Here is a 9,697-nt window from a genome sequence, read left to right as displayed (position 1 = left end):
AAATTTTGTTGACTGATAAAGTTGTAATGGGGAAATGTTCTACCTGCTTTACAGAGGGAATTTCTGTGGTTCTGATGTGTGTTACAGAACTGGAGGTGCAGGGTTTTACTGAGATTCTGTCCCACTCTGTGTAGACTCCAGACCTCACTCCCATCTAGAACCAATGGTTGAACGATGCTATCAAATAAAGACAATGATAGGTTTATTTGAGGGGGGGGGACTGAAACTGACTGGGGGGGTTCTTTGTGCAGAGAAAGCAAATGTTGCTTACCTGTAACAGGTGTTCTCACAGGACAGCAGGATGTTAGTCCTCACATATCGGTGACATCATAGGATGGAGCCCAATCACGGAACACTTTTGTCAAAGTTTCTAGAACTTTGACTGGCCCCTACTGGGTATGCCCAACATGGCACTAACCCTGCAGCCAGCAGGAGTCCCCCTTCAGTCTTGTTTAAAAAGCTACAGGAAGTGCCGAAAAATTAAATAAGAAACATAACGAACCCCAAACCGCGGGGCAGCGGGCGGGTTTTGTGAGGACTAACATCCTGCTGTCCTGTGAGAATACCTGTTACAGGTAAGCAACATTTGCTTTCTCACAGGACAAGCAGGATGGTAGTCCTCGCATATGGGCAAGTACCGAGCTGAGGATGTCAGAGTATGCACCAAATGTACCCAGGTGTGCAAGGTACTGGGACTGGGGTGAATTTCGGCCGAGGGCATCCTGAACCCTAACGGGCAGGCGGAAGGGTGTTGGTACGTCAAGTTGTGAATAGGTTGCGTAGGACAGATTGGCCGAAGATGGAATCTTGTCTTCCGGCTTTGTCCAAGCAAAAGTGGGCTGTTAAGGTATGGAGAGAACTCCAGGTGGCAGCCCTGCAAATGTCAGGAAGCGGCACCGATCGTAGGTGCGCTACTGAAGTCACCATGACCCTCTCAGAGTGTGGTTTGACATGGTCTTGAAGTGGAATGCCTGCTTGCTGATAGCAAAAGGATATGCAGTCCGCTAACCCCCAGGATTATTAGAAACTAATATTTCACCAATTATAGAATATTTAGCTCTTAATATCAACCCCGACAGGCCTTCAATTCTTTTAGGAGATTTTAATCTACACATGAATGCATCTCCTCTTTCTTCTTCATGTTGTATATTAGTCGAAGCCCTGCAAGCCTTAGGTTTAGAATTGTTAACCCCATGGGCAACTCATATGCATGGACATGCTCTGGATCGAATCTTTGTTAATCCAACACTAATTAAACATGAAAAAACACACATCTGGCCTGTCCCCTGGTTAGATCATTACTTAATTTGTTCTAAAGTTTCCTATATCAGGCCCACTCTAACTGAAGAAAAAAAGTTATGTACTTTTGAATATAGGAAACCCTATAATTCCGAAGTACTTCAGTCAGAATTAAATGAGTACCCATCTAAATCCCAAGCATCTCTAGATCCTACCGAGATGTGGTATAAGACAACTCAAGAAAAAGCTGACAGAATAAATCCACTAAGACTCAAAGCAGTGCAACTTACTAAAAAGCAGAATCCTTGGTACAATAATGATCTAAGACAATTAAAACTTATATTACGTAGAAAAGAAAGAATCTGGAAGAAATAAAAAACTATTTTAGCATTAACTAATTATCGTATCTTTCTTGCCCATTATCGTAAAAAAATTATTATAGCTAAGAGGATTTATTATGATAATAAGATTCAAAGGTTTGGGTCCTGAATCTTCTGCTCCAGCGGGGGTGAGTGAACCGGGCTTCCCGGTGTCACCCCCGACGCTGCTGCCTACCTCGGCCTGGTCCTCGACCCTCAGCAGCGGTTTCAACCAGGGGGGGATGGTCCTTTCAGAACCTTCCCAACCCACCTGGGAGATTTACACCAGAGGAGAATTTTCTTCTCTTTTCTTCTTCTGAATGTCTTTTACCCTTTTTATGTATTTCTTTCTTCTTTTTTTTTTTTAACTATCCCTGACTAACTACGAAAACATGAACCAGGGATCCCAGAGACTGTGGGTGGACCTGCCCCATCTGCTGGAGACAGAGAAAGACTGAGGGGCTGTGGGTGGCACCTTACTATATGTAGGGAGCCCGACAGGTTTTACTCTGTCTCCATCTGCTGGTGCGGAGTCACAACCCAGGTGTCTGGACTGATCTGGGTACGTACAGGGAACAAGTAATGACTCTTCATCTGAATAAAAAAGCATTAGGAGTCGAGTGGAATCATTTAGACTAACTGTTTTATTAAAGCATGAGCTTTCGAGGACACAGTCCACACCGTCAGATGCATGAAATGATGTACAGTTGACGTGTACAATATATATACAGAACAGTGAGACGACATGGGAAAAGGCAGGAAACGGTGTGGAGAGAGTGTGAATAGGATTGTAGTTTAGCCTACTGACAACTGAGGTAAGTGTGAATAGACAGAATGATCAGACAACAGTTCAGTTTATGCATATTTGTAGTGAGTCATGAATCCATTGCTTCTGTTCAGCCCTTGGGTGATGGTATTTAGATTTTTAATGAGTTCCAATTCAGCAGTTTCAGGCTGGAGTGCTCCTTTGAAGTTTTCATGTAGGAGAATGGCAACCTTAAGGTCAGATAGAGAATGTCAAGGAAGGTTGAATGTTGTCATTTCTAACCTCAGGTTTAAATCCTTTTACCTTGTCCTTATAGATTGTCCCGTTTGTCCTATGTAGACAGAAGCTGGACTTTGCTGGCAGGTGTTGGCATATATTAGATTGGAAGAAAAGCAGGAGAATGTGTCCCGCATGTTGCTGATGATGTTGTGTCCAGTGATGGCATTGTCTGGGATAATATGTGGAAAGTGTTGGCATCTCCTTTTCTGGCTAGGTCTTGGTCCTGGGTTGGTGTCCTTCTACTATTTGCAGCGGCTGATGAGTATCTTTTGAGGTTGAGGGGCTGCTACACCAGACTAGCACGGCTATCCCTCTGAAGATTTTTCATGTAAATCAGTGGAGGAAAATTTGGCTTTCACTGCAACCTCTGCAGCAACATTTTCTCTCTCGCTGAACACAGAAGATTGGAGAGAAAAACACTCACTGTTATCTGCACTCTGCAGCAGTGACACATCATCAAGCTCGTATGCCAGTTTCTTTAGCGTAAAGCTGGCTCCTGCTGTTGTAGTAGTCCAGAAGAAATCCCTCTTCAGTTTCAGGGCAGGACCTCATTTTTGGTTTTAACCTGCCGGTGCCAGTGCAAAAGTGCGCAATTTTGGACACATTTAAATTTACTTCATCTGCTCTGCCTTTCCCTCTCCCTCACATCATTGTATATATGTCACCGGGGATGTTAAGATTACAACAAGGATTTAACATTTTTCCGTGGTATTACAATGCCCACCGCCTAGTGCCCACTGCACACACTTTGCCTTCTGCCAGGCAAACAGTGAGTGTCATCCTGTCTGCACTATTTCTCTGTCACAGACAGGCTTCACAATACAGGCTGTTATGCTGCACTTTCTGGCCTGCCTTCACTGCTCGCTTATGCCCAGTACTACCTAGCTCCCACTGCCCACACTGTGCCCACTGGCAGTCATACAGAGAATACATAACTAATCTGAAGTGTAGCTAAGGCTTCAATCACGAAAAAGGATAAACAGAAGAGCAAGCGAAGCAACACAAATCTACAATGATGCAGAGATATTGTGATGCCATGCTGCCTCCATGGTTTGTTTTCCTGTCTTGTGTTAATGGGCTGCCACAGCAAAAATCCTTACCAAGAACTCGGAGAGAGCTCAGAGCTATGCTTTCACACAGACAATGTCTAGAGAAACAATGCAGAGCAAGGCTGTGACATGCTCATTCTTCGAGCTCAGCATCACTGTAACCCGCTCTGCGGCATTATAGGAGACTAGGAAAATGCTCCGCTGCGATACATCATAACTCACATTGCTTGACGGTATGCCAATCCGTCCCTTCTCTGCAGCCTGCCCGCTCCACAGTGTATGAACCTTTCTCCATACATTTGCAACTGTTGCTATGCCTATGATTTCCATGGGTCTTTTGACATTAATTGCTTATAGAAATCATTCTGTTTGACAGAAATGAAACAAGTAGGATTCCTTTAGTTCACAGGTCCCATTCAGCTCATTTTGGACCCTAAGAGTTTAGAGTCAGAGTTTAAAGCTTTTAAAAAAGCTCTAAAAGCATGGCTTTTCGAACAGGCTTATATTGACTATCTTGAAAAAAAGGACTCATTGGTTTAAAGAAACATTATTTTTATCTTTGTTTTATGTTCTTTTATTAATAATTGATTAACAATTTTATTTTTTATGATATTTTACTGTACCTTTTAGATATTTCAGTTTGATTTTATGATTTTGTAACATGTAAACCGTTGTGATGTATATTATGAACGATGGTATACAAGAATTTTTAATAAATAAAATAAATAAATAAAAAAGAAACAAGTTGGCTCCACTGATTTCATTTTTATAGTTTGTTTTCAATGAATGCACTTCTCTAGCTGAGATGCTTGTTCAATTAGTCCTCCTTTAGGCAGGCATCAAGGGTTCAACGGTTGCTCACAGATTAAAAGAAGGGGTTAGTTGGTTCCATAGTGTAGTGGTTATCACATCTACTTTACACGCAGAAAGGCCTGGGTTCAATCCCCAGTGGAGCCATTTTTAACTTGCTGCAGAAACAAGCATGAGTCTGACTGCAAGGATAACTTAGATACCGAAAAAGCAAGTTGAAGACCAATGAGTTCCATATATGTGCAGTGGAAACCCAGGCATATCCCACAATCTATATGCGTGGGATAGATTTACAGGCCCTTCCTTCTATGCTTGCTACTTGAGCTCATGCGAATTCATAGCAGATATCATCTTCCCCAGCAGAAGTGTGGGAATGGTTACTGGAGATGAAATAAGGAAGCTTTAGGTAAACTCCTAAGCCAACATCTTGTGTGGTAAAAAGAATTCAGCAGTGACTCTAGTAAAACAAATTTTTCATGGTAGATGGGATGGCTCTTGGAAGATCTATTTTTTGCCAAGAGTAAAAAATGTTAGAATGTGAATGGTGGCTGAGGCGATTATCCCATGAATTATTGAAACAGTAGTCTAAAATAACTGGATAGGTGTTTGAAAGTGTAATAAGGAAGAGATCAGTCAAGGAAATGGTTCCATGGTGTAGAGGTTATCAAATCTATTTCACACACAGAAGGTCTTGGGTTCAAGTCCCAATGAAGCCACTTTATGTTTCTAGCAGTGGATGAGCATTTTATAGATGTTCAGCCATCAGCTGTATTGGTGTCAGTGAATGCTTGCATTGTTATGGGACCTTGTTAGGAACAGCTTGGGAGCAATCCTACAAAGATCTTGCAAGCACAGCTATCCAGGAGGGTTGAGTGCAATAGAAGACAGTGACAATAACTGTCTTGCACTAGTCCTGTTGTCCCTGAGGTGGTCATCCCCTGTGATGGACTGCAACAGTATATCCTTGGCAGTATGGACTGGAATGACAGGGCAGAATGAATGCAAAAGTTGGTCATTTCCTTGCAGTTACTCTCTGAGAGAAAATTAGCATTTGTCAAAAGACCTCAGGTGCTAGTGGAGGATCCTCAAAACATCTTGCTTCACTTTTATCCTTTTAGTTCTATTTTCAAGCCCTCATTCTCTACTAGCTGCAGGGGCTGGCTATCACGGGCATTTATTTCAGAACTGCCCCTTTTTCTAACTTTGACTGCTGCTTCTCTCCTGTCCTGGGGCATTGCTATTGAAATCTGTTCCATTTCTTCCATCGTAGGTTTTCACTTCTCATGTTTGGCAGGGGGCTGCTTGCCTCTTACCTGAATGATGGAAAGGGTTGAGGGCATGGGATCAGATTGGGAAACACTTTTCCTCTTTTCTGACACTTCCAAACTCCCCAGATGCTAGTCCTAAGGGCTGCTGCTTTGTGGCTTATAAAGCATGCCAGTGTTAGTTAAATGCCCCATTTGTTTGCCAGGACCTGTGTCTTTGCCATGTGCTTGCATTTTGCAAAGCGTGGGCCTTCCCTTATTTAGAAATGTCTCCAGATCTTCCAAGTCCACTCTGATCCCTTCTCTACGTACTTAGCAGAGGATGCTGCCACTGGAGCTGATATAGTGGGTGGACTCTGAGGAACAATGCCAAGGGCATCAGATGTGCTCTCTAACTGTGCTGCCTTCTCTTCAGCCACATCCTATTTTTGTCCTGCCTCCCCATCAAAGAACTGGATAAGGTGGCTAACACACTACTATAAAGGCCTCCCAAATTTTCCCCTTCTGGTACACTATCAATAGCTTATATTTCAGGAAAAACAAGTAATGACTCTTCATCTGAATAAAAAAGCACTAGGAGTCGAGTGGAATCATTTAGACCAGGGGTCGGGAACCAATGGCTCGCGAGCCAGATGTGGCTCTTTTGATGGCTGCATCTGGCTCGCAGACAAATCTTTAATAAAAAAGTAAAAATCTAACAAAACCCCCCACCCTCCTGATGCCCCCCAAGACCTCCAAAATTAATTTACTACAACCCCCCACCCTCCTGACCCCCCCAAGACCTGCCAAAAGTCCCTGGTGGTCCAGCGGGGGTCCAGGAGCGGTCCAGGAAAAATCTCCTGCAATTGGGCTGTCGGCTGCCAGTATTCAAAATGGCGCCAATGGCCCTTTGCCCTCACTATGTCACTGGGGTCGACCAATGGCGGCGGTAGCTCCTGTGACATATTAAAGGCAAAGGGCCGTCGGCTGCCAGTAATCAAAATGGCGTCGACAGCCCTTTGCCCTTCCTATGTCACAGGGCTACCGCTGCCATTGGTCGACCCCAGTGACAGAGTGAGGGCAAAGGGCTGTCAGCGCCATTTTGACTATTGGCAGCCAACAGCCCAAGTACAGGAGATCGCTCCTGGACCCCCAGGGACTTTTGGCAGGTCTTGGGGGGGTCAGGAGGGTGGGGGGTTGTAGTAAATTAATTTGGCAGTTCTTGGGGGGTGCCAGGAGAGTAAGGGGTTGTAGTAAATTAATTTGGTAGGTCTTGTATGGCTCTCACAGAATTACATTTTAAAATATGTGGCGTTCATGGCTCTCTCACCCAAAAAGGTTCCCGACCCCTGATTTAGACTAACTGTTTTATTAAAGCATGAGCTTTCGAGGACACAGTCCACACCATCAGATGCATGAAATGATGTACAGTTGATGTGTACAATATATACAGAACAGTGAGAAGACATGGGAAAAGGCAGGAAACGGTGTGGAGAGAGTGTGAATAGGATTGTAGTTTAGCCTACTGACAACTGAGGTAAGTGTGAATAGAAAGAATGATCAGACAACAGTTCAGTTTATGCTTATTTGTAGTGAGTCATGAATCCATTGCTTCTGTTCAGCCCTTGGGTGATGGTATTTAGATTTTTAATGAGTTCCAATTCAGCAGTTTCAGGCTGGAGTGCTCCTTTGAAGTTTTCATGTAGGAGAATGGCAACCTTAAGGTCAGATAGAGAATGTCAAGGAAGGTTGAATGTTGTCATTTCTAACCTCAGGTTTAAATCCTTTTCCCTTGTCCTTATAGATTGTCCCGTTTGTCCTATGTAGACAGAAGCGGGACTTTGCTAGCAAGTGTTGGCATATATTAGATTGGAAGAAAAGTAGGAGAATGTGTCCCGCATGTTGCTGATGATGTTGTGTCCAGTGATGGCATTGTCTGGGATAATATGTGGAAAGTGTTGGCATCTCCTTCTCTGGCAAGGTCTGGGTCCTGGGTTGGTGTCCTTGTACTATTTGCAGCGGCTGATGAGTATCTTTTGAGGTTGAGGGGCTGCTACATCAGACTAGCATGGCTATCCCTCTGAAGATTTTTCATGTAAATCAGTGGAGGAAAATTTGGCTTTCACTGCAACCTCTGCAGCAACATTTTCTCTCTCGCTGAACACAGAAAATTGGAGAGAAAAACACTCACTGTTATCTGCACTCTGCAGCAGTGACACATCATCAAGCTCGTATGCCAGTTTCTTTAGCATAAAGCTGGCTCCTGCTGTTGTAGTAGTCCAGAAGAAATCCCTCTTCAGTTTCAGGGCAGGACCTCATTTTTGGTTTTTACCTGCCAGTGCCAGTGCAAAAGTGCGCAATTTTGGACACATTTAAAGTTACTTCATCTGCTCTGCCTTTCCCTCTCCCTCACATCATTGTATATATGTCACCGGGGATGTTAAGATTACAACAAGGATTTAACATTTTTCCGTGGTATTATTATGCCCACTGCCTAGTGCCCACTGCACACACTTTGCCTTCTGCCAGGCAAACAGTGAGTGTCATCCTGTCTGCTCTGTCCGCACTATTTCTCTGTCACAGACAGGCTTCACAATATAGGCTGTTATGCTGCACTTTCTGGCCTGCCTTCACTGCTCGCTTATGCCCAGTACTACCTAGCTCCCACTGCCCACACTGTGCCCACTGGCAGTCATACAGAGAATACATAACTAATCTGAAGTGTAGCTAAGGCTTCAATCACGAAAAAGGATAAACAGAAGAGCAAGCGAAGCAACACAAATCTACAATGATGCAGAGATATTGTGATGCCATGCTGCCTCCATGGTTTGTTTTCCTGTCTTGTGTTAATGGGCTGCCACAGCAAAAATCCTTACCAAGAACTCGGAGAGAGCTCAGAGCTATGCTTTCACATAGACAATGTCTAGAGAAACAATGCAGAGCAAGGCTTTGACATGCTCATTCTTCGAGCTCAGCATCACTGTAACCCGCTCTGCGGCATTATAGGAGACTAGGAAAATGCTCCGCTGCGATACATCATAACTCTCATTGCTTGGCGGTATGCCAATCCGTCCCTTCTCTGCAGCCTGCCCGCTCCACAGTGTATGAACCTTTCTCCATACATTTGCAACTCTTGCTATGCCTATGATTTCCATGGGTCTTTTGACATTAATTGCTTATAGAAATCATTCTGTTTGACAGAAATGAAACAAGTAGGATTCCTTTAATTCACGGGTCCCCTTCAGCTGATTTTGGACCCTAAAAGTTTAGAGTCAGAGTTTAAAGCTTTTAAAAAAGCTTTTCGAACAGGCTTATATTGACTATCTTGAAAAAAAGGACTCATTGGTTTAAAGAAACATTATTTTTATCTTTGTTTTATGTTGTTTTATTAATAATTGATTAATAATTTTATTTTTTATCACATTTTACTGTACCTTTTAGATATTTCAGTTTGATTTTATGATTTTGTAACATGTAAACCGTTGTGATGTATATTATGAACGATGGTATACAATAATTTTTAATAAATAAAATAAATAAATAAAAAAGAAACAAGTTGGCTCCACTGATTTCATTTTTATATTTTGTTTTCAATGAATGCACTTCTCTAGCTGAGATGCTTGTTCAATTAGTCCTCCTTTAGTCTGGCATCAAGGGTTCGACGGTTGCTCACAGATTAAAAGAAAGAATCAGTTGGTTTCGTAGTGTAGTGGGTATCACATCTGCTTTACATGCAGAAGGGCTTGGGTTCAATCCTCAGTGGAGCCATTTTTAACTTGCTGCAGAAACAGTCATGAGTCTGAGTGCAAGGATTACTTAGATACCGAAAAAGCAAGTTGAAGACCAATGGGTTCCATATATGTGCAGTGGAAACCCCACCTGTCAGGTTTTCAGGATACCCACAATCTATATGCGTGGGATAGATTTACAGGCCCTTCCTTCTATGCTTGC

General features: G+C 43.1%; 1 non-coding gene across 1 annotated transcript; it reads left to right on the top strand.

Annotated features, from left to right (window-relative positions):
- The first annotated feature begins 4,576 nt into the window (after positions 1-4,576).
- TRNAV-UAC lies at positions 4,577-4,649 on the top strand. Its single transcript has one exon. It is a non-coding gene; the product is annotated as a tRNA-Val (tRNA).
- Positions 4,650-9,697: the final 5,048 nt, after the last annotated feature.

This window comes from Rhinatrema bivittatum, chromosome 4 (assembly GCF_901001135.1).
Source record: "Rhinatrema bivittatum chromosome 4, aRhiBiv1.1, whole genome shotgun sequence".
In the NCBI taxonomy this organism is placed as follows: domain Eukaryota; kingdom Metazoa; phylum Chordata; class Amphibia; order Gymnophiona; family Rhinatrematidae; genus Rhinatrema; species Rhinatrema bivittatum.
The sequence above is the reverse complement of the archived record's forward strand: the minus strand, read 5'-3'. Positions and strand labels throughout refer to the sequence as shown.